Raw genomic sequence first — 27404 nt, 5'->3', positions numbered from 1 at the left:
AGCGGGACCCTTCGGTCCCATAACTCGGGTGGATCCTAACTTAGTAAGAACAAAATAATGCACAACATAAATCACGTAGACATAATGCATGATATCTCAGTACTTAATATAATCACATAAGACATCTCCGTCACACAAAGATACCATTCATGGTAAGTATAGTGAGAAAACTCACCTTGACAGCAAGCAATCATCCTCGCACTCGAATCTCGAACTAGCCACCGCCTAACACATAGGGTAATTATCTCAATAAATACTTGATTCTCGACTCTAAGTAAACCAAAGGTTATTCTTCCTCTTTCTAACTATTGAAGTGGGTAAAACACCATTTTACCCCTCCATGGTCTCCATCACTAATGTTCAATCAAACCCTAAAGTCAACAGAAGTCAACTCGAGTCAACAGTTCATGTTTGACCCGACTTGCTAAGTGCACCTATGTGACTCATCGAGTCAACTCGTTTCCTAAGAAGACTCGTGAAGGTTCAACTTAGCTCGTCGATTTGACCCCCAACTCGCTGAGTTATCGCATGATCAAGCTCATCAGGACAAACACTAACCGAATTGTCGAGTAGGGTCATCGACTCGGTGGGTCCATTCAGACTTGTTTCTTATTCAGACGATTTCAAGGCAGGAAAACTTTCCAAACTTTAGATCTACATTCTCAGGGCTCGATTATCACATAAAGTCACCAGCTTTACGTCCATGCATGGCATATGTTGCTCTAATTGCCAATATAACTCTAACAAGGATGTTTAACCATAATAACTCTTATATGGTTGAATAAAGCTATAATCTTTGGACTCTCTAGACCTCACAAGGTCCAGATCAGAAGTCTCGGCCTCCTCCTAATAGACTCCATGCACTTATTGTCCCAACAAAAGGTAGAAAAAGACTGAACTTCCATAGTCATGAGATCCAACTAATAAGATGAGAAAGGTGTAGGATTTATACCTTCTACAGAAGCTCTAAGCGAAGAAATGCTAGATCTCACAGCCTCTTCTCATTCCTTGCGTGTTTCTCACTCCTTTCCTTCCAAAAGATTCACCAAAAACACTTGATATTATCTCAAGCACTCTCTTTTAACTTCAATGGCAGCGAAGGTTTCACACATGAGAGTTGGGCAGCTGGTTAGGCGCATTTGAGGTTATAAGTCCCTTTAAATAGACCCCAAACCTAGGAATTTAGGATTTCCTCGCACAGCACCAACTCGGCGAGTCGGAACGCTGACTCGTCGAGTCAGTTCATTAAACCCACTTGGATAACTCTACTCTACTCGACGAGTTGGACTCACAACTCGTCGAGTCACTCCATAAATCTCAAAATTACTCTTATAATGATATACCTGAAAATCCAGATGTTACAATTCTCCCCCACTTGAATTAGATTTCGCCCTCGAAATCACTCCTCCACAACACAAAGATCGAACCCAAAAGCCCGAAAGGTACCATCAAAAGGATCTCATACCACACAACTATCTTCCTCCAAAAGCACCTGAATCCAAACAGAAACTCCCAAACCCGGAAAAGGATACACCCTCCTGCCGCTACGTTACCCCTTCTAACTCTCCAAAATTTGGAAACTCTAGTTGCATGTCTTACTGACAGACCGCCCTCTCAGGATATCACCATGTTATTTGCTCCTCGAATAACAGACCCCGAAAACTTACTGCCCCTCTGATTATCTTGTTGCGACTGATAAAACAAGTCAATGCCCAAAATTTGGCTACCGATCATTCTTACCAAACATACAAGACGATCCAGATCATACTCCAATGAACGAAAGGATCACATCACCAGGAACCCGCCAATTGTACTGCAATCAAAACCCAACTGAACAATGAACTCCCAACACCCTGTCCCCAGACACATGAAAATGACCATGCTTGCTCGGAAGTATCCTTTGACATCTATTAATCATAAGCCCGAGCTCCCTTCTCAATATCCCTTTCAACACTAAGCACCAGTTCAACTCCTGACCCAACAGTTGAACCTCCAAAGGTTACCCGTTGCATACCCCAAAACATCTTACAGACTTCCTTCTCACACTAAATTTCTCGGCCCAGTGTGACACACTAGTCATGAAGTTCGCTTTACCTAAAGCGAATACTACAACCCCAACTGAAATCATCTCACCCTCAACCTCTGTCGCCTACTACTCATTAGTTCCATATGTCTCTCGGTCCTTCCCATACAGACGAACTGACCCACTCAGGTCTCAGACATCAGATGACACACAATACCCATCAAAATGGAACCTATATGTGAATCCAGAACCTCATCTCAGCTATTCAATACATGAATTGTCCCAAATTCAACTCGAGAGTCTGATTTCACAGCAGAATTGGAACCACTCATTCCCAATCTGATACTCAACCCTTACTTGTGATTTGCGAATTTATGCACACACCATCTCTCCAATTCCTTATGATTGCGGTAATCCTTCCTCAACCCGAGATACAACATTCCTCATCCGACACGGAGACCCCAAGCCTAAGAACTCTTTTTCATCATACTCTAACTAGTGAATACTACAGCTCCCCACAGAACAGTATTCACTCTTATCGACTACTGAGTGATACGGTTCCCCCCATATGCTTACGATACCCTCTCACTAACCAGTGAGTACTATGGCTCCCTACGGTATCATAACACTCTCCCACTAACCAGTGAGTATTATGGCTCCCTGCAGTATCACGACACTCTCCCGATAACTAGCGAATACTATGACTCCCCTTAGTATCATGATACTCTTTCCCACTGACTCATGAATGCTACGGCTCCCCGTAGTCTTACAACACTCTCTCATTCACTGATTCACCATGGGCTCACTCCATGGTTTCTCTTGATAATCCCAAGCGATTATTCCTACGCAGATCCACTCGCTCTCTTATCACCCCATAATCTCATCATCAAGACATCACTACACTGAGTTCACCAAATCATGCTCTACAGCTTAACCTAGACAAGTGCTTACACCCACCCAGCTTATACACCACCACTTCCTGATGTAAATTCTCAAAGGCACGACACTTTTCTCAGTAAAGATACACCGTTAGACAGTCCCACTCTGGCAACACTTAACCGATGGTTTCCCCCTGGAACAAAATCTCTCGGTACTCCACTCGTCATCTCACACTCGAGTCTCAACATGACCAAAAATTAGACATCATACTCAGGTACCTCGGTACACCCTCACATTATCTCACGATGTCTTGCCTCAACCACTAATCTTCTACTTACGCAACTCGAAACCTCAAAATATTCCTATCTCACGAATTGAAACACAGAGGAATCATCAATGACTGAAAACACGATGCCAAAAATTCGAAGTTCCATCCTCTATTGATCACCACCCATACGTAACTACTCATACCGACTTTGTAAATGGTTGACAAATCAACTGATGCCCCTCCTGGAGTATAGATCACAATTTATGCCTATACCCGCAAATCTAAGCTAGTGTACCCTGAACTCAACGATCCAACCGCCTCGAACTCAAAATTTGTAAACCCGAAAAATCCCTGGCCACAATAAATTCTCTGACCAACGGCCACCTGCCTTGGATTCACTCATCCTTTCTTAAACACATACTTATACATTTTCCTGCCTTGAGAACTCCAAAAAGAGTGCATCTCGGACTGCCAATCCATCAACTAGGAGTCGCAACACATTCGTACCCATCAAGATTCTCAAATGGCCATCTAATTCTCCCAGTCAGTTGGATCAAAAGAAAGTGGTCACTCCTACCTCCAAAAGACCATTATGGATACTCAATCTGTTAGAACTAACTCTCCTCGGATTGTTTCATCTGTTTTTATAGCCAAATCTGATGGTACGATTTTAAAACAGCTTTCAAAACCAAGTGTGTCATCAAACAAAAAACGAGTTTTAAGAAAACAATTTCATAAAAATCTTCAAAACAAAATCTTGTATGGAAAGTGAAAAATCTCAAAAATGAAACTGCAACTCCGAAAGACACAATGATTCTCATTGCTTCAGAAGTTGCTGGTTCGAGAAAAGTTGTTCCGAAACCACATGTCATTGAGGATGATTAGTGGATAGATGACAAAACCATGTCTTTCTGTTTGTTCCCAAAATAACCGCGGATTAAACCTTCTAAAACTATTGTTGCTCAAAAGTCACAAACAAAGTCCAAAACACATGCCCTTATCCCAAAACCTAATTCGTAGCCTAAAAACTCCACAACTCACTAATTTTGCAAGCACTCTATGCATCGGAGCAAGAAACAATATGATATATTGATAGTCCTTGCTCCATGCACATGACGGGGCAGAAGGATTTTCTGCAAGATCTTAAACTTTCACAAAATGTTGGCTACGTGATGAATGAAAACAACTCCAACTCTCAGATAAGATATTATGGCATCCTCACAAATGGAAACTTCTCCATTTCAAATGTGGCATATGTAGTTCATTTGAAGCATAATCTGATAAGTGTGGCTTAACTCACTGATGCGAATCGACGAGTTGAATTCTGCAACACGGGTCGACATATTAGAAGATAGCAACACGGGAAAGTGCCAATCGCATGATCAATTTTGGTTACGTGTTATGGAGTGGTTTTGTACTGGTATGGTTCAAGACCCAGAATATCGGACGTACAACCAATGTAACTAAAAATGGAATGTTCTTAACAAACTCGTGACACGTTGAAATGGAATTTACACAAACTTCAAAAGGTAATGGTCTAGTGGTGAAAGTGAAGTAAGTTTGTTGGAAAAAAAAACGCACACGACATTCCAAGATGACATGTTGAAGCCTTTTTAAGTTCATTCATGTGTGAGAAGATTTCAAAAGAAGCATCAGGTGGAAGGACCTTGCAATACATGAACAGATTGCTAATCCACCAAAAAGAAGTCGAACATCTTCATATTCAAGCACACAACAAAATATCATTAAGTGGTCACATTGGCGTTGATCTTAACAATGATAATGACGACATCGAAGAAATACACCCTCATTCTCGTCCATTGAGAAAGGACAAAGCAAAAGCTCAAGGGAAAGGAAAAGGAAAAGGAAAAGCGACATCGTCAAATTCTTTAGTCGAAACAGAGAGGTCAAATGGCGCAATTGAATATAACTTTGGAGAAACATATGGCTAAAACAGTTCAACTCACAGAATATTCGTTGTTGATGCAAGATGTGAGACACCTCGACCGCGAAGATCAAGAGGCAGTTAAATTGGTGAAGGCTTCGATTCGTGAAAAATATAAGCTCAAATGCAATTGAAATTTGTATATTATGTTTGTTTTCTAGGTTTTTTTTTATTTTTTTCACTTCATGTTTTTTTCGGTTTTTAATGTAATTTTTAATTTCATGTTATTTTTTATTTTTAGGATTTCTAAAATGTAATTTTTAATTTTACTATGTTTTTATTAAAAATTTGAAATTGAAATTGAAAAAAATATATATAAAAAAATAATAATAAATAAAAATAAACTTCATAGGTAAAACCATTTACCACACCACTAGTTCGTAGGTAAAACTTATAAAAAAGGTAAAATATAATGTGACACCTAGATGACATTCTTTTAACATTGGCAAAAAAATACACCACACCCTTTAACCTAATAGTATAGTGGCCTAAAGCTTTGTAATCTTGGTTGTTTCGGTAGTCGTAAAGTTACTTTTATTGAAAAAATTAAGATCATCCTCAATGGAAGTTCAATGAAAAGTTTAATGAACAAAAATAGGGTGATACAAGGTTCAATGGGATAAACTTTGCATTGTAATTGAGTTCAATGGAGGTTTAATCTCCATACAACCGTTATATAGGATTTTGGTTTTTTTTCTCAATTTAATATAACCATTTATATAGAAAACATTTTATTTGTTTTTTTTTTCTTTAACAAACTATATATTATTATCTTTTTAATTCATACTATATTTATAATTTCATTTTTATATTTAATAACTTAATATATTAACGTAATTTATATTTTTTATTCTAAACAATAAAACAAATATAAAAAATCTTGAGAAAAGCTAACAAATCAACTTCGTCATCTGCTAATACACTTGATGAAATCCTTGAAAAATATATGGAAGAAAATAAAAAAAGTTTTGAACGCTACCAAAAATCTTTAGATATGAAGAATGCACCCAAAGAAAAAACGAAAATTAAAGAAGAAATGTAAGAAGTGAAAAGATTTCAATCATTTTCATTGAACCCATAACCATTTCAGAAGATGGACGTCAAATTTGAAAAAATCGTTGCAACTAGATTAAAATAAAATATAATATTTAGTAAAATGTGTTTTTAGATATATTTTTTTTAATTTAATGTATTATTTGTAACTCTTAATTTCTAAATTGTAATCATTAATTAATATTTTGTCTTTATAATTTTTAATTTCTAAATATTGTAATATTCTAGTTTTATTTATTAATATTATTTGTAAAATAGTTATAATAAATAACCACAATTCAATTATCCATTGAATTGTTAAGAGTTGAGTAGAGTATAGAGTTTAATAGTTAAAATGATATAATTAGTGGAATGTTGATATTACAATCCATTTCTAAGAATTCAATGCATTGGAGATAGCCTTAACATTGTTAAGTATGTGTAGTTATGCAGCAAAGTAAATACATCATACTCGCTTGTGTTCTAGATTTTATTGGTTATACAACTTCTTGCATCCTGGTGAGATTTAAGAGTGTAAAATTCGTCCTCTACATGTAATATTTTGTTGTTACTAATTAAAACTTGCAAATATGACCATTATCATATCAAACCAACAGAATATATGAAGTACACCATGAATAAATACCAACTTGAAAAGACAATTGCACATAAATAAATTTGAATGAGGCCTTCAAAAGAAGCCTAAGAATGAAATTAAACTATCACATGGACATCAACTGTAAACCTTTTTATCATTGGAGTGTTTGTAACTTTAGAACTTGGCTTGTAGCTGATCCACCACACTCTTATCCACTTCGAAAGCCTTGGCTAGAATATCCGCTGGAATTGAAGGATTTGCTCCAAAAACAGCATTTGCAATTGTTATAGCACCTGGGTTTTGACTGCTTAATGCAGCAATAACAACAACATTTCCGTTACCCACATTCCGTTGGAAATGAACAAGTCCCACAGGGAACACGAAAACATCACCCTTTTGCAACACCTTGGTGATAAAACGGTTATCCGGATTAGAAGTGACAAATCCAACTTGTAGAGTCCCTTCAAGAACTGTAAGAATCTCTGTGGCTCTCGGGTGAGTGTGAGGAGGATTAAGTCCCCATGGTGCATAGTCAATTCGAACCATTGAGATGCCTAAAGTGTTTAGCCCTGGTAACTGAGCCGCAAATACTGGGGTCACCTTTGATCCAATTGGTTTGATGTGTTACCCCTGAGATGTAGCCCACTGAAGAAGAAATCTTCGGCTCGAACATGCATTAGGTTCTTGCATGTTACACCATTTACTTTGACTGCACATTAAAGGCAATATTTTGTTAATAGACAAGTAAGATTTTATATAAAAGAGCACGTAAGTAGATATACCTGAGCTATTGGGATTGGCTACACAAAAATCTTGGAGGGGACTAGGCTTGTAGGCTAAGGCAAGGTAGCTAAAAGTTAAAACTACAACACTCAATAAAATGAATCTGTTCCACATTTCTTCAAATATAATTAATAACAGCAAAGAAAGATAAAATAATAATAATAATAATAATAATAATAATAATAATAATAATAATAATAATAATAATAATGAAAGCTAAGGAATAAGAGGGACAATGCAGATGGTTTTTGGTGCTTTACGAAGCTGCTTTGTTCCATATATATATAGGGCTAATCTGCATGATTTTTTATCCTATTGTTTAATACATATATCTTATGTTTCTCTCTGCATCCAACGTAAAATAAGTTATCTATCAGAATTGTCGTCTAAAACATTAAGAACAACATTATGCTCGTTTGGATAAGGAATTGGTCAGCCGGCTTTCTGACATCTTTTATTCTTTTATAGTGCTATGAAATGGTCAAATTAAATCCTGAAATGTTAAACACCGAAATTGCCTACCATGTTCTTCTTAAGTGCTAGTTTTACAAAAATGATGATACCTTACATTACATGGTAGTAACTATCATTTTGTGGTGTGGGTGATAGATTATATTGTTAAAATAAAAAGCCAGCTTGTGACCGACAAGAGTACACGCAGGTGGCTGACAAGAGCACGAGAAAGGAAACAAAACACCAATAATACAATGGGAAGGCTTTCTATCATGGAAAACCAACCAATATTTACTAACTAACCAATAAAATTTGTAGCCGACGTGTTTGGTTGGTAATGTCGTACTTACTGAGCAATCTTGGTATGATAATGGTACAAAAGTTTCGATGTCATGGTAATACCGTACCAATCAATTCATTATATATATATATATATATATATATATATATATATATATATATATATTATAATGTGGATGCACAGTTATTGTGTGAACGTGTGGATAATACTATTCTATGAGAATTACTGACATAATAGTTTGTTTAGTAATGTGAATACATTCAACCCTACATAACTATTATCATTTTCATGCATTCTCACTAATTCTTATTCATTTTTGTTCGCACGTATTGTTTTTCACTTATTTTTATTCTTTCAGAATACGAATTAATAATCATTCTGAAGGAATGAGAATAATCATTAAAAAAAGTCCATAATAACCTTATAAATGATTTAATTAGTGAGAATGTGTGATAAGACAATAGCTATGTAAGATTGAACATATTCACATTATCAAACAACATATTTCTTTGTCATTCTCACAGAATAACATTATCCACACGTCCGCACAATAAATGCAAATTCACATTTGAACCTAGGGGTGTGTGTGTGTGTGTGTGTGTGTATATATATATATATATATATATATATATAAACTTAATGGTATATTTCGATTGTTAATTATGTTAATATTTATAGTTTTAAGAAAATTATCTAAGTCATTTTGTTGTATTAGTGAGTAGTTATTACCACGTTAAAACAGAAAATTAAACTTTTACTTTAGCGTCACTTCAAAAAAATTCTTTGTAAATTAAAAGAACTGCGTAACTAATATTTTTACTAAACTTCAAAATTATCTGATGTTTTTGCTTATTTTTAAATCTTACAACAGAAAATTAAAAGATGTGTACCATTAACAATTTGTATCAACCAAATATATTGGTAGCCAAATTTATTGGTACCAAATATACTTGGTACGGTGGGATGGTACTAGTAGCAAATTTTTTGTACAAACTATAGTTTGTACGGTACATGGTTTACGAAAAATCGAATTTGTACAGTACCAATTCCACACATAAATAATACCAAGACCAAAACACTGTAAACTACGAATCTACAAAGACTGTGGCATACCAACTAAGTGACGTAAAAGCCATAACTTGGACATGGACCAAAACAAAACCCAATGGTGTAGGTACAGAGAAAACTGTCTATTCCTATAATGTGTTACGTTGTTTTATAGCTTAGAAAAAAAAAACTTGTAATGTAACACCTATTTCAATTAAATGACTCATTTATGTTTTTGGGCAATTAAAGATGTAAAATGTGGATTTTCTAATGGCCACGACATGGTGAAAGATACACCGTGACGTGGCCATGGTTGAATAAAATGAGCATCAATCTTGTATGCCACGACGTGGCAAGCTTATGGTCATGATGTGGCGGCTGCCTAAGGTCTTAACGCTAATTCTGGGGTTTGTGTCCCTATTTAAAAGAAGTGTGGGATAGGGTTTGCATACCTTCAACCTCTATCACCTCCCTTTCACCCTCCAAGAAACCTTAGCCTCTATTTTAACCTTGTGAGCTCTTTGTGGTGATTTTAGCTCCCCTTGAAGAAGAAGAAGAAAAAGAATATGTTTTTGGTTCATTATTTTAGCTAGCAAATCTCCCCCTCATCATCTTGTGTTGCTTTAGGACTCTTGTAAGTCCTCAAGTTCATTCCTTTTTTGTTCAAGCATGCTAGATCTAGGTTTTTATCCATTTTCCTCCATGTTTGAGGAAGTTTGAGTGTTGGGATTTCATAAAGTTAGCAACTTTATGATTCCTTGAGGTCTTTTTATGATCTCTTATCCTAGATCTGTAAATTTATTGAGTTATGAGTTCTATGCATGAGATTTGATCTCATTTCTCTCCATTTGAACCTACCATGAGTTTCTAGACTTGCATTGCACATGCATTAGGTTGTCCATAGTAGTTCCCATGGTATGAAAAATTGACCATCACGGCGTGGCGACGGACAGCATCGCGACTGTTTTTTCCTAACGTGGTTACGATGTTGGGGTCAGTTGGGGCTGACTTTGACCGTTGACTGTTTGAACAGTTTGACTTTTGGTCGAAATTTGAGGGGTGTTAAGCTATAGTGTGAGGTTTAGCTTGTGTTTGGTTAGCTAATTTTGTGGGACTTTGAGTAGTGGATTTCAGCTCTTAGTTCAGGTGAGTCTTCTCGTTATATTACCTATGTCATAGTGGTATGCATGAGACATTAGCTGAGTCTTATTTGTTGATTGTTGTTATATATGTATTTGAGTTGTTGATAACTCTAAGACTGCTGATAATCCATAGGGTTGCTGATAACCCACCAGATTGTTAATGACCCATAAGGTCACGTGAGCCCATAGGACTGCTCAAAGTTTCAAGGTTGTTGATAACCCATAGTTGTTTATATTTGTTGTGTTGTATGTGATATTTAGGACTGGTGATAGTCCTTAGGGTTGTTGATAACCCATAGTTGATTATTATGTTGTGATGTATGTGATATTTTGGGGAACTCACTTAGCTTTGTGCTTACAGTTGTGGATTAAATGTTTTTCAGGTACTTATCAGATTACGAAGGCATGACTATACATACAAATCAACAATTTTATGATTCGAGATTCCAGATAAACATTTGTCACTGTATAGGAAAAAATACATCACTTTAAGTATATTATGGTCATCGTTGAGCATCTTATGGGTGACTAAATGTAAACATTTGTCGCTACATAGGAAAAAAAACACGTCATTAAAAGTATTTTATAGTCACCGTCAAATTTCTTGTAGGTGACTAAATGTAAACATTTGTCACTGTATAGGAAAAAACGTCACTATAAGTATTATATGGTCACTGTCGAATTTCTTGTGGGTGACTATATATGTCATTGTGTAGGAAAAAATACGCCACTATAAGTACTTTATGGTCATTTTCGAATTTCTTATGAGTGGCTAAATGTAAATATTTGTCACTGTATAGGGAAAAACACGTCAGTATAAGTATTTTATGATGACGATTAAATTTATGATTTGTTTTAAGCATAACAATAGTCACGACATTATATTAAACATGTCACTACAACTTTTCAATACTCCTAATAAAAGAAATAGCACATAACTATAGTTATTTTATGGTCACCCTTTAATTGTTTTGTGAATGAGTAAATGTACGCAATAGTCATTCTATAAGAATATTCTCTTCACTAAAATTCAAGGTTGTAAAAACTCTCGACGTTAGTTAGTCGGTGGACTAGGGTCAAGGGATAAATTGGTTAGCCGGAGATTAATCAGGGTCCATTAATTACTAATTTGTTGAATTTAAAAAATTAAATATGACTAATATCATATCAAAGTTTGTAAATACCACTAATATGATAACAAAATAGGTTAATATGATTAATACAACACTAATCAAGCCTAAAATAGTTTCTATTGAAATAAAACTTCTTCAAAATATTAAAATTTCATCGTTTTATAACGTTTCACTCATTATGTATGCAAGGATTAATCGTTAGGCGCCCTCTAATTGGTCGAGTAGCACCTAGGGATTAATTGGAGATTAATCGGAACCTAGTCGAGATTTTTACAACAGTACTAAAATTATTTTATGGCGACGCTTTACCTTTTGGTGATAAAAGTTACAAAATAGTCATAATAAAATAAATTAAAAGTGACTATAAATATATTATAGGTGATGGTTATTAAAATAAGTTAGATATAACTTCAAAAACTTCCTACCATATAGTTACGAGTTTAACCTGTAGCAACGGGTGTTTATGGGTTATAGTCAACATTGTTAAATGTCACCATAACTTATCATCAATGACATGACATTTCCTTATACATTGAATGAAAAAAACAAACTTGTCATAAAATGCCAATAGTGAAAGGTTTTTGCGTCAACGGAACCAATTTTTGTACTCTTGTAAGGGGTTGTTTGATATCTTGTTGATTGGGTATGATCAACACTTTTTGGCTAACCCAGTCCAATCTGCATTAGGCCTGACAATGGAGCGGGTTTTAACCCTGATCCGATCCAAACCCTTAATAATTATAGGTGCTTGGAGCATAGTTTTTGATTCATTTACCCATTAATGACCCATACCCACTAACCCTTTTATTAAAAGGGTCGGGTATGGATCATCATTGATCCGCTCCGTTTATAACCTGCCCCGTATAATTTTTGAATTATTGGTTTATATTTTATATTTTAAATTTTAATTTTAATTCCAATCATAAGTCCAAAGGGAAAATGCCAAAGTAAAAACTGTTTATACGTAAGAATCAAGGAGTCAACTTCTAGACTTCTAGTCTTCTACTAAGAATCATGATGTCATTTCATTTATATTTCATCAAGCAATCATCATATTTCATTCATAAATCAATGAATTCACTCATTAACTGAAAGAAAGTTTGTCATTACTATTATCTATCACTACAATTGACAATAAAAAATAAATCATAAGTTACTACAATAGTGACTTTTAATTCCAATTGGAAGTCCTCGAGTACGTAATGTGTTTTCTAAATCAACATTTGTTTTATTTAAGAAATATTATATTTATGAATTAAGAAAAACGTGTTTGATAATTCAAAAAGCCTATGCATTATGGAGCGTGTTTGGATATCTGTTGATTCACTTGATAAGGGTATGGATTTGATTATTCAAAATCTTGCGGGTTACAAAGCGTATTTGGATCGGATTTTGAAATTTTTTAAAAGGGTTTGGATCAAGGTCGATTTACTCCAAACCCGCCCCATTACCAGGTCTAATATGCATTTTTGATACATGAGAAAATGGGCCTGACCTGGTCAACACTTCCTGACTCGGCTCTAAAAAAAGAGGTTGACCGAGTATGTGCATAACTTAATGACAATCGTGCCCTAATAAAAAAACAAGGCTCCTCCAAAATCCAACTCCATCAATGTTTACACCCATTTCAACAGTGTTTTCTTCTCCTTGCACCAGACTTCCAACATTGCTCCTTCCTTCTCCACCTCCCACGTATGTGTTGCTCCTCCCACCTCCGACCTACGTCTTTACCACCGTAGTCTAACGTCATTGCTCCATCTTGAACGAAACTCCCCACTGGCTGCTTTACCTCCAGTGACATTTGTCATTGCTTCTTCTCCCCCTTCAATTTTTGTCTTCACCGAAGTCTATCATCGTCGAAGTCAATTTCATCGACCTCACAAGTCTGTAATTCATCTATCATACACTCTCAATCTATTTCATATTGTTGTCGATAATTTGATATTGATTCCATTGTAATTAGTAAATATCCTTTCATATGGTACTTATTATGAAATAATGATATTACTTATGAATCGGGGATTACTATGGCTTTATGAATAGGGGCGGTTGTTATTCAAGCCATGTTCATTACTATTTAACAGTTATGGTGACAATTTTGTTTTCTTTTTCTTCAGCCTTATGTAAGGAAACATAATATTGTTGGTTGTTGTTCAAGATCAAATTGCAAACTATTTGGTACAATAGCCTAGTTCTTATGGTTGGATTGGTAAAAGTTTGATGACTTTTGTAACGCCCTGATTCTCAGGTATTGAATTAATATAAGAATTTTCTTGTTTTCAAGGTCTACTCGATGAGTTGGTCGCCCTACTCTTTGAGTAGTAGCGGGTTGGTCCGCATGTTTTAGTAACCTACTCGCCGAATCCAATAAGAGAATCGACGAGTAGGAGCTGGCCGATGAAACCCTAAATTTCAGGGTTTTGCACCCTATTTAAGGATCACTTATCCCCCCTTAGCCTCTCTTACTGCTCCCCTCGAATTCAGAAACCCTAATTCGTGTTGTTCTCTATTTTGGTGTGCTACTTAGCTTGGAAGAGGGATTTTGGTGAGGAAAGGTTTGAAGACCAAGAAGCTTTGAATAAGGAACAACTGGGGATCTGAAGTCTACCTCAGTTTATCACCATTTGGAGGTATCAAGTCATCACCTTGAGCTTCTTCTAGTTAAACCACCTTTCTATATTGAGTTTTGGGACCATTTTGGGCATTTGGTGTTGCATTTCGAGTGATGAACCAAGATCTGAAATTGCAACTTCATATCTAGGCTTATCTTGGCCTTTATCATCATAAAGTCTCAGTCTTTAGCATGTTGGTGAAGCTGATCTTTTGCCTAGAGCCTCTTCTTTAGCTTGTTTTGGGTCATTATCACCTTGCATGCACGTAAAGTTTGCAACTTTATATGATAAACATGCCTTGGGAAGCTGGATCTACAATATGGAGCCTTAGCATGGCTTAAAAAGCATATGTATGGATGAAGGATTAAAGGGAATTGGCGAGTCGCAAGGTTGACTCGACGAGTTATATGAAGATCGTCATGAACTCGACGAGTTGATGAACAACTCGGCGAGTCCGATGAAGATTGCCTTGGGCACGACGAGTCGGCTAGGGTTTTCCCAACCTTTGGACACGTATGAACTCGACGAGTTATAGGGAAACTCGACGAGTCAACCAAGGATTTCATGACTTCTCGAGTTCAGGAAGGACTCGACAAGTTGGTGAACTGCACTCGACGAGTCGGGTCAACATGGACTGTTGACCTTAACTGTTGACTTTGACTTTGACCAAGGGTTGACTAGTTCACCTCTGGGGGTATTTTGGTAATTGGAAATTTATGGAAAAGGGTTTTATAGTGACTATAGGTAGTGGAGTTCGTGTTGGTGATTCAAGAGTTTGAGCCTATCTATCACTTCAGTGCGACATTGTGAGATGAGTTCTCCTCACTATATCAACAAGGTCTACGGCACCAAGGTCGGGCCTTTATGATTTACATCCTAGTTTAGGATGGTTGCTATGTTAGATTTCATCCTGGTTTTAGGATGGTTGTTATGTTAGATTACATCCTGTTTTAGGATGGTTGCTATGTTAGTAGTCTGTTAGATTGATATCCTCGTTGTAGGATGGTTACTATGTTAGAGATCGGTTAGATCTGTATGACTATCTGTTATTGCATGCTAGCATATGATATTTATGTGCACATGTTTATTGGGCTAGGAAAAGGGTTGAGGCAGGTCCTGTTGTGTGCAGTAGGCCATGACACCTTGGGGGACCGGGTAGACTGTAGACCCGGGTCGGGCAAATCTAGTCAGGCCGAAGGCCCAGCGAGTGGTCCGGGTAGGCTGAAGGCCACAAGGAGGGCGGTCCAGACGTGCCAAGGGCTCGGAGAGCGGTCCAGATAGACTGAGGACCGGGAGTCGGTCCAGTCAGACTGATGGCTCATTATGCATGATGTATCTGTTTGCTTGTATGTTTAAATGATATGGTTATATCTATATGGAGTTGGTATTTTAGGGTTAACTCACTAAGCCTTCGAGCTTACATTTATCGATTATTGTTTCAGGTACTTCTAATAACCGCGGGAAGGCGAAGGCGTGATCGTACTGCTCCTCACATTTTATGATTTTATGATCTTATTTTGGGATACTGTGACAATATACTCTTTTGAAAACAAGTTTTGTAATAATCATGTGTTTTGAAATGTTTAAAAAAAAACTTTAATTTGACATGATTTTTATGGGTGTTACAAGCTGGTATTAGAGCCTTGGTTTGAGTGAATTGTAGGAAACACTCATGTGTCTCCAGTCTCAAACTGGGCACAAGGTTATAAAACGATTTTCTTAAAATGTTTTCAAAATAATAAAAGGAGGATGCAGGTGTACGATCATCCGGAGCTCGCAGATAGACCCCAAAATACCTTACGGATTATTTGATTTTGTGATATGTTAGAACAGTATGCTAGTAATAGGCTAGGGATCTTAAGGAATTTCATGATATAATTGCTTGATTGTATGATTCCTGATAGCCTAGGGTTCTCCCTTATATGAAATTGACATCATTACTGTAGTTGCTTAGTGTATGCATTGCGACTGTACATAATTAAGATCTTATAGCCTGAGAATGTTTGGTTTGGTCTTATTTCCTATTCTTGTTTGATGAGGGGCTTAGGGTAGGATCAGGTATTCAAAAGTCTATCTATAGGGTCCAACGGTATGTATGGTTAGCATACACGAGTATTGTAGGGTTAGTGGAAGTTTAATGAGTGGGTGAGTTGTTTGAGATGAGTTCGCCGATTATGAGATATTTAACCTTCCTCTAAGAGTGAGGATTGAGCGTTAAGTATGATTATGTATATTGTTAGGAATTGTGATGATACTTGAGACAAATATGGGTAGGTGTGGAAGGTAGTATGGGCCCGTACTACTGAAAGCACAGGACCCATACACGTAGCAAGGAAGTCACAACCCTTTGGTTTAGTTGGGAGTTGATTCCTAGTTCTTTTTGTGGATTATATGATACTTTGTGTTATGTTTCATAATGGTGATGACCAGGCGCTTTGTGATTGGATCCGGTTCAGGATCAGGAGAGGGAGAGGGAGAGGGCTGACAGGGGGCACCGACAGCACCCGAGACTTGTTGGATAAGGTGTCTAAGTCCATAAGTTATTTGGTATATACTTGACCCGACCGAGCATGGTCCATTTGGGTTGCACTTCACCCGAACTATTTATGGATAATTTTATGAGAGTTATACACATATGATTATTAATATATTATAAGTTATAATATATTAATATGAATTCATGTTATTTAATTAGTCTTAGTCTTAAATTAATTATGAATTAATTTAGAGATTAAAAGGAAGACTAATTAGATTGTGGGCTATTGGTTTTATATGGTGTGGGCTATTGGTTTTATATGGTGTGGGCTAACACTCATTTGTTAATGGGTTAGGCTTGTATGGAAGTCCATGGATGATCCATGGAGCTTTTTGTTGGGTTATGAGCATTCTAACACTCCTAAGTGTACATGCAACCCTAAATACCTTGGATCTATGTTTTCTCTACTATACATGCAAATATGAACATCCAAGGTATTATCCTAATCTAGCATACAAAACTATCAATATAACAAGATAGAATACATACCTCTTTGATGTAGAATGTCTTCATGGAGCTTGAGTGCCTAGTGCCCCAAGTGTGACACCTCAAATGGTTCACACAACACCAAATACACTTGGAATAACTTGAGAGAATTCTACACTTCATGAAAATCGGCTAGCCCTTTCTTACTCTTTCTAGTGGCCGATTTTTCCCAAGAATGTGATATTTATATAGTGTTACAATTAGGGTAAACCCTTAATTGTCATGGCTTTCCATTTCCTTGGATCCATGGGTTCAAATACACCATGGAGCATCCATGGACCATCCTATGGGTTTTAGCCCAACTTGATTATCCATGGAGCATTAGCCCACTATACAAGTGTGGATGATTTACACAATCAACCCATATATTTAATTAGTCTTCTTTTGATCACTTAATTAATCCTAGATTAATTCTTGATCAATACTAATTAAATAATATCATTATTCTTATTATTAATATACTAGAACTTATAATATATTAATAACCATAAGTGTCTTATTTCTCTCATTTAGTCTATCCAAGTGCATGATGCCATGCAACCCAAATGGACCATGACGGGTCAGGTCAAGTCTTACCAATTATAGTTATGGAATTAGACATTAATCCAATAGTCTCCCACTTGGATAAGTCTAAAACTATTATTGCGTATGACTTCAGGAACCAACTGGCAATCGTAGCTCTCAAAAGCTTCTGTCGAACTTTGACCTTGTAGATGAACTCTGACCTTTGTCAATGACTTGTCCATTAGATAATGGATCATATATTCCTCCATTCTAGATATCATATGGACTGAGACATGGATTATAATCATTCTCTCTGTCCATTTGTTGTTTTCCGATTTCCGATTTATGATGACTGACTAATTGAACAAATCAAATCAGTCCTGGCCCGACCGAGCACTTCCATTTGTCATCATCAAATCATCGAGGGGCCCACAGATATCGCTTTTATCCCGAAGGTAAAAGGAATGGATAAACTTCGACTCATATGGCTTGTTCTACTACTTGTTGAATCATACACAAAGACACGTTTTATAACATCGAGTTACCAATGCGTTTTCGTGCAATCAATGTACTATCAACTCATAGTAACAACTCATATCTCTAGGTTTGAAGAATATAAGATATTATCATCTCATGATCACTCGTGATAAAATCCATTAAGTGATTCCAATGAGCGCGGGTTGAATCCAATACTCAGAACTTATGAGCACTCATGAGTGTTGTAGCCCTTTGTCCAACACCTTAGACCTCTAAAAGCAACCCATGACAGTCTTAATTCATATCTACTTCCAACATATGACCGACTGTGGATGGTTTGAATAACTTAGTCATTCCGGAAGAATAACCTAGTTTATTCGGGAAGTCAAAACATGCAAAGTGAAACACAATAATAATTGAATCCAATATGGTATCAAAACCTATGAACATAAATAAAACACCTTTTATTTATCACCATACGATTACACATTATTCATTGTATACTGTTTCAACTATCAACTTTATTCTTGAATTTAAAACAATGGTTGTCCCATGCTCCAAGCATGTACACTATGTTTTCTAAACACTAGTCATGCCACACACCAAGTATGCATACTATGTTTGTCTATGATCTTTACTTTGTGAACTAGATCAATTGAACATAACTTCAATTATTCTCTTTTCACACTCCCAAATCCTTACTGCAAATGCAAGAATTCCAAATTCATGCCATTTACTGAAATCTGTTAGATTCTAAACTTATATGCATTGATCCTCTTGTAATGGTTATGCACAAAGTCATAAAGTCTTGACAACAACCATTACAGAGCATTCCAAAGGAGATCGGCTCCTTGGAAACATCCTTCTTGCATTAAGTTTCCTTAATCTTACACAGATTGAAATTCTGACTTCGAAACATCTCCAGATTCATTTTGACTATCACTTCTGAATAAGATTTGCCTCCTTACAGATTATGTCAATATGGTCCTTCCAGAATTATCACTATACTTCCAACTGTCCTTGAGCAACCAATCTTTGGTAAACCTTAGATTGTCCTCGACAATTGTTTAATCCTTTTAGTCATATCCAGTTCTAAACCTTTTCCCTTCTTAATGCCCTAGGCATTTGGAAACTTTTAGAACGGATAACTATAGCACATGTAATCGATCCTATATCCGAAGCATATGGGACACGATTCATGATGTCTCACATAAAGACTAAACCAGTCTTTTGCTATAACATTTCCATTTCTATTTGCCAAGTTCTCATAATTCAGATTATGAAAAGGGATGCCGTAATCATAATCGAATTTTAGAACGCAAATAATGGACCCATATACAGAATTTCCTTATGTTGAGCCATTCCAACATGAAATTCATATATATCCTTGACTAAATGATTAAAACCTCACGATCTAAGCTTATAGATTTGAGATGAAGTATAATTTTCTCTCCCTTAATTATAGCAAAACAACTATTTCCCAGTTGAAACTTTTGTTTTCTATAATTAACATTGCTAACTTGCAATACTTATCATAATTATCATGCTCCCACTAACATGATGATTATTAGCATAACACTTATGCTCCCACTAGCTTTGACATGTACTCAGAAAGCTCGACTTCTAGAAATCAATACTTTATTGACTTTCTTACCAAAGTTCAGATTTCTGATACTAGATTGTTTTGATAAGACTTTATCAAAAAAACATACACCTTCCCTTAGATAGCACACTTGTGTGTCTAAACAATTATGAAGAGGGATGCCGTAATCATAATGGTTAGACCTTTTTGCCACTTCTCACAAGTCCAGGTTAGTGTGCCGGTAAACCACACTCGCTCCACTAACGACTTTGAGAATGCAAATATCACAATTGCTATCTAACTAAAATCTACTTAGTGAAAGTGTTTCCTCACCATCATTTTCATGAGTCGGAGAGAAACCTTATAACACTTAGATTTAATGGTGTATGTGTTCTTATCGATGTGAATTGTCAAAACCATAGTCACAAGACAAGGATAATGACAAATCCAAACTCATATGGACTGAACTCAATCTTAATTTCTTGCCACCTGGCAGCTTAAGGGCCTGCCATTGCTTCCAAGTTGTTGTGCAACACATTGAGAACTCTAAGAACTCATATGCAAAGCCAACTTTAACTGGAATGGGCATAGAATATGTCAACACGATAGGTTATAAACCTCAAGTTGTGTGCTAGTGAGGAACTTCAGGTTTCATTCTTGATTAGTTCTTGAGACTTTCAAGACCTTTAAGACTCCCACTGTCCTCTTGACCTATAAGACTCCCTTGTCAAACATCCAAGAGATAGTGCGGATTCTAATCAAGACAAACACTTCACACAATTGGCCTTAGTTGGTCTTTGTTTTATCCAAAACATCACAACTTACCAATTTCAAATGTACAAGAGTAGAAAACTTTTACTCTTACATTTGATAAGTGTTTTTAAACCTTCTTAAAGACATGTCACTCAAATTATAATCTTGGAGTATGACTCTAAGGCTTGTATTGGAACGAAGTATGACTTATCTTCTTGATTTAACCATTTCAACAATTCAAGATCCCTTCTTCTTAGTCATAAGAATGCACTAAGACTTCCTTAGAGAACTAATTTTGATATGGTTTCTTAATCATTAAGATGATCACAAAACTGATACTAAAGTACTCTCCCATCTTTTCAGATTTGAGAAACTTTTATCCTTCTGCCTAATTTGATTCTTCTTATTCGCTCTGCCTTACATTGAAACCTTTTCCAATGTCTCAGAGTTACACTTAAGCTTGTAAGTATAATCATATTTATTGAGCTTTAGTAAACTATGACGAATAGCCTTATATCTTTTGTGGTGGACTTAATCAGTGCACATGACTATGTACTCGATCCCTTAGTCGATTACTTGACTCACACATCCATGTGAACAAGTAATTAGTCTTAATTTTTCCAATACTTGAAAGTTCTCATTCATCATGCTATACAACTTGCATGATTCCAAGTCCCAGTCCAATTGAGACTTTGGATGATGAGAATCTTTCCTTATTTGGGAAATTTAGACATTACAACAAATGAAGGAATCAATTTCATATTTCCACTCTTGCGATTAATGGAATCATATAAGCAATAATTTTTCCACAAATGCCATTGTAAGGATATTTTAAAAATAAATCAAATCAAAAAATTTCCTTTTATTTTAAAACTATGCGGAAAAACTTATCCTTACAATCCATATGAAAACTTGTTGTTATCTATTCCTAAGCAATACTTCATAACTCCTAAGAAGTAGCTCAAGAATCCGATCTTCAACCTACGCGATAGAAATCCATCTATGCGATCAGATTCAGCATATTCTTTCTTTAAGTTCCTTCACTTTTCTTTGATTCTTAAAACATCAACATGTGACCCAGTCACATCATGTAATAAGAATCTCATAATAGAAACTTAGCAGAGTTAGATAATGGACTTTACCTGAAGTGGAGTCAAACTTATTGACTTTAACATCCTTAGGTAAATTTGGCAGCTTCGCAACTAATGACCCTTTCTTTGGCAATATAAACATATGGACCCTTTGATAATGGTACACGGGACTATTACAGACTTAGCCTTTTCTCTTTACCATTTGGTCAACCTAGTTGACTATGGTCAATCCCTTTCCTTGGGACGAGAATGCTTTTTCTGTATTTCCTGTGTCACTATTGTCAATGTCCATTAAGTTTTGAGGAAGTTGATCTTAACAATTAAATAAGATCATTAAGGGTCTTGTCATAGTCTATTTCATAGGTGTTCCAAAAGAACTCACTATGTGACTTAGAAAGTAGTTGAACCACCAACTTTCTCAAGACTTTGACACCCAACTCTCCTGGCTTGTCAATATGTGACTACATCTCCAAGATGTGATCACACCTAGACCTTGCCTTGCCAATAGGGATTGAGTGACCTTAAACTTTTCAAGAACTTGTGGGTTAGGGAGAATAATTGGAGGAGGAGAAAGAAGTATGATTTCCATGGGACATCATCTTCATTTAGGAAAGCTTGTTTCAAGAGATTTGGGAAGATCATAAATGTCTAAACCAGACATGTTTTGGGAGATATTCAAGATAGCTGATTTAAAGTCCTTAATATGACACCCAATATGAAATATTAAGGCTAGGACCCAACAAACTGTTTTTATAACTTAGAAGAGGTATGTTGTAATCCAAGCTATAAAATATTTGAAGGTAGGTGAATGACGATTCACCAATTTCCACCAAGATAAACGAAATGTATTATTAGGTTTTAATTGGATTTGAAACTCCTAGATCTTTGAGATTCATTGAACTATTCAATGGCATGTTTCAATCTCGAGTGTGCCCTTCAGGTTTTGTGACTGGGATGCCGAGGATCACAAAACAAGGTGTGAAGTAACCATGCAAATTACTTGGTACCCTTAATAAATTACCCCTCAATCGATGTGCCGGTTAACCACACACGCTCCATCGATACTATGATAAATATTAAGTCACCCTTTACCTACCATGTTAAGTTCAAGTTAGTGTGCCGGTTAACCATACACGCTCCACTAACGACTTAGACAAAGTGTAAAGTGTAATTTCATGGATTAGCACCTTATTCACATTTTCCTAAGTAACTAAGATTGGGAATTATTAAGAGTTTAGTTACTTAGTATTTATCATTAATACTTTTAATGAAGGGAGAATTATAGTCTTGTCAAACCCGTTCGGCTAACGACCCTCCACCAGTCAAGCAAGCGGTGGGTGAGAGTGGACACCCATTAAGTTGCCATTTTATAGGCAACAACCTTATACCCACCTTATAGACCAGCTTCGTGAATGAGGCGTACTAGTGGTAAGACTGACTTTACTCTTATACATACATATATACATATATATATATATATATATATATATATATATATATATTATTAACTTATAATATTATAAAGTATAAGGGTTGAATTTCAACTTTTAAAATTCTAAGGGCTAACTTGGAATTAAAGTATTCATAAGAGAAAACTTTACAAATTCCAAAACTTGAGGGCAAGTTTTGAAACTATTCAAAACTAATTAATTCCATAAATTATGTGTTTCAAGTAGTTTTAATCCAAAAACTCTTCAAATTCCATAACTTGAGGACAAGTTATGGAAGACTTTAAACTAATAAAAGAACTAACTTTTCTTTATTTTATAACTTATGGAATTAATTAAGGTTACACTTTTACTCATTAATGAAGTGACTCTTGAACTTCCATAACTTGAGGACAAGTTATGGAGTCATAAAAAAATATTCAATGACACAAGACTCTTCATTTTGTAACCATTGCCAACTTTTATGAGTTTTATGAGTCTTTAATGTGACTCTTCATGTAACTTGAGGACAAGTTACACAAACACATTTTATGACTCTTAGATTAAAATGGATTGAAAACAACTATTTCAATTAACTTTTCTATTAATCTAAGCAACTCATAAGAACAAGATAATTCAAATCAAACTTTTTCATGTAATTAGTCTAACCTTTAAACTAATACAAAACATGAATCTATTGACAATTATCTTTGAAATTGGATTAGCATGAACATTACCACATCAAAAACAAGTTTATAAGTTCAAAAACCTCATAGGGTAATGTTCCTAGTCCAATTCCAGCCAAAAGGATCGAATTTATGCTGTCTGGGGGTCCAACTTGTCGAGTGCACTAACCAACTCAGCGAGTTGGATGCTTTTTGCCTTGGACTCGTCGAGTCCCTTCATGGACTCGGCGAGTCTGCTGGGTAGACAGCAACAAAACTCGATTTTTCAGCTTCTATTGCAAGTATAACAAGAAAACAAACCTAGCTCTGATACCACTGTTGGGTTATGAGCATTCTAACACTCCTAAGTGTACATGCAACCCTAAATACCTTGGATCTATGTTTTCTCTATTATACATGCAAATATGAACATCCAAGGTATTATCCTAATCTAGCATATAAAACTATCAATATAACAAGATAGAATACATACCTCTTTGATGTAGAATTTCTTCATGAAGCTTGAGTGCCTAGTGCCCCAAGTGTGACACCTCAAATGGTTCACACAACACCAAATACACTTGGAATAACTTGAGAGAATTCTACACTTCATGAAAATCGGCTAGCCCTTTCTTACTTTTTCTAGTGGATGATTTTTCCCAAGAATGTGATCTTTATATAGTGTTACAATTAGGGTAAACCCTTAATTGTCATGGCTTTCCATTTCCTTGGATCCATGGGTTCAAATACACCATGGAGCATCCATGGACCATCATATGGGTTTTAGCCCAACTTGATTATCCATGGAGCATTAGCCCACTATACAAGTATGGATGATTTACACAATCAACCCATATATTTAATTAGTCTTCTTTTGATCACTTAATTAATCCTAGATTAATTCTTGATCAATACTAATTAAATAATCTCATTATTCTTATTATTAATATACTAGAACTTATAATATATTAATAACCATAAGTGTCTTATTTCTCTCATTTAGTCTATCCAAGTGCATGATGCCATGCAACCCAAATGGACCATGCCGGGTCGGGTCAAGTCTTACCAATTATAGTTATGGAATTAGACATTAATCCAACAGTTTTAACCCATGGATCCTTGGAAAAGGAAATGTCATGGGTTATTAGGGTTTCACCCTAATCATGTACACTATATAAGCATGCTTTTGTTGCATGAAATAGCCACTAGTGTGTGTGTTTGTGTGTGGCCGAAATTATAGTGTGTATACACTCTCTCAAAGTTTTCCAAGAGTTTGTGGTGATTTGTGATTCCATTTGAGCCATTCACACTATTGGTGCTTGGCCCTCAAACTCCTTAAGAATCAAACTCATCAAAAAGGTATGTAATCTCATCTAATTCTTTTATGTTTAAAAGTACCCCATGCCATGTTAGATAGGTTATGAACCTTGGAAAATTATTATTTTGCATGTATTTAGACAAACATAGATCCAAGGTTTATTAGGGTTGCATGCACACTTAGGAAGTGTTAGATTGCTCAAAACCCAATAGTGGTATCAAAGCCTAGGCTTGCTTGTTTGATACTTGATGCAAAATAGTGAAAAAAGTCGAAATTTTTGCTGTCTGCATGATGGACTCGCCGAGTCCAATGCAAAATTCATCCTACTCGCCGAGTAGGTTCATGCACTCAGCGAGTAGAAGGTTCAGAATGAATATTTTCGACTTTTGTTGCTCGAAATGAACTAGAAACTTTACCCTAAACTATTTTGATGTTTTAAAACTTATTTTAGTTGGTGTAATGGTTGTTCTAATCCATTTACAATAGCATATATCAAAATTTTATGCTTTGTATGTGTTCATATAAATCTTGAAACTTTGATAATCATGTTCATGTTCTTATGAATTTAGAAGATGATAGGAATTATTTGCTAAATTGTTTAGAATTAATTCTTGATCATTTATGTGTTTTGATGGAGTCCATAATTTTTCCTCAAGTTATGGATATCCAAAGGTCACTTTTCTTTAACACACATTAAAAACACATAAGTTACATAAAATGAAGAGTCTTCATTTTATGAACCTTTAATTCATAATTTATGAAATGAAAAGTTTTGAAGAGTTACAAAACTTGTCCTCAAGTTTTGGAATTTGGAAAAGTTTCACACACTTTAATAAACTTTAATTCCAACACTTAGAGTTTTAAAAGTTAAAATTCAACACTTATACTATTTATAACATTAATGGTTAATTATTATATATATATGTATAAGAACAAGTCGTTTTACCGTTAGTAGGCCTCATTCACGAAGCCGCTCTATAAGGTGGGTATAAGGTTGTTGCCTATAAAATGGCGACTTAATGGGTGTATACTCTCACCCACCGCTTGCTTGACTGGTGGAGGGTCGTTAGTCGAACGGGTAAGACAAGGACTTATAAATTCTCATTAAGTATGATGAATATTATTTAATTCCCAATCTTAGTTACTTTAGGAAAATGTGAACATGGTGCTAGTCCATGGAATTCACACTTTGTACCTTACCAAGTCGTTGGTGGAGCGTGTGTGGTTAACCGACACACTAACTTGGACTAGTAAGGATCACGAAGGGTGACTTAATGTTTGTCATAGATCAATGGAGCGTGTGTGGTTAACCGGCACATTGATTAGGTGATAATATTAAGGGTACCAAGTGAATTAGCATGGTTATTCACACCTTGTTTTGTGATCCTCGGCATCCCAGTCACAAAACTTGAAGGGCACAATCGAGATTGAAACATGCCATTGAAAAGTTCAATGAATATCAAAAGAATCTAGGAATTTCAAATCCAATTAAAACCTAATAAGTCATTTCGTTTTCGTGGTGGAAATTGGTGAGTCGCCATTCACCTACCTTTCAAATATATTATTACTTAGATTACGGCATCCCTCTTCTAAGTATAATATATTATGATTGGATCCTAGCCTTAATATTACATTTGGGTGTCTTATTAAGGACTCTATATATCTAATCTAAACTTGCTTTCTTCTTTCAGATGTCTTCCAACACTAATGCTTCGGGCTCTAACCCAACTGGTTCTTTCTCTCTCATGAATCTTTGTGGGAGAGTCATCTTTGATGGTTCCAACTTCATGGACTGGATAAGGAACATCAGGATGGTAACTCGTTATGAGGACAAGGAATATGTCCTCGATAAGGAGTTGAAAGAGCTTGATGATTCTACTGCTACTCCTGAGGAGATCGCTGAATTCAAGACACATGAGAGAGATGCTACTAAGGTGGCATGCATCATGATGGTCACGATGACAGCCGAACTCTAAAAGTCCTATGAGGACTTCTACCCTTTTAAGATGCACCAATACCTGATGGAAAGGTACCATCAGAGTGCTCGTCAGGAGCGGTATGAAAAAATCTCCTCCATAATAACAACCCGCATGAAGGACAGTGAATCCGTCACGGACCACATGCAAAAGATGCAAAGGTATGTGGACCATTTGCTGAAACTGAATGTAAACTTCCCTGAGGAGTTGGCAATTGACATCATTTTGCACTCCTTACCTTCTTCTTGTGATCATTTTCGTATGACATATCATATGAACAAGGAGGAAGTTACCCTCAGCAAGCTTCAAGGACTCTTGAAGACCGCTGAAACCGGTCTTAAGGGCAAGGCGGTTGTTGCCTCAAATACTCCTA

The 27404-nt window shown here is 36.0% G+C and overlaps 1 pseudogene; it reads right to left on the bottom strand.

Moving 5' to 3' along the window:
- Positions 1-6919: 6919 nt before the first annotated feature.
- Positions 6920-7642, bottom strand: LOC145006338 (putative germin-like protein 2-1; annotated as a pseudogene).
- Between the last annotated feature and the right edge of the window lie 19762 nt (positions 7643-27404).

The sequence above is a fragment of the Lactuca saligna genome, chromosome 7 (assembly GCF_052625555.1).
Source record: "Lactuca saligna cultivar CGN05327 chromosome 7, ASM5262555v1, whole genome shotgun sequence".
Lineage (NCBI taxonomy): Eukaryota > Viridiplantae > Streptophyta > Magnoliopsida > Asterales > Asteraceae > Lactuca > Lactuca saligna.
Note: the sequence above shows the minus strand (reverse complement) of the source record. Positions and strands in the feature narration are given on the sequence as shown.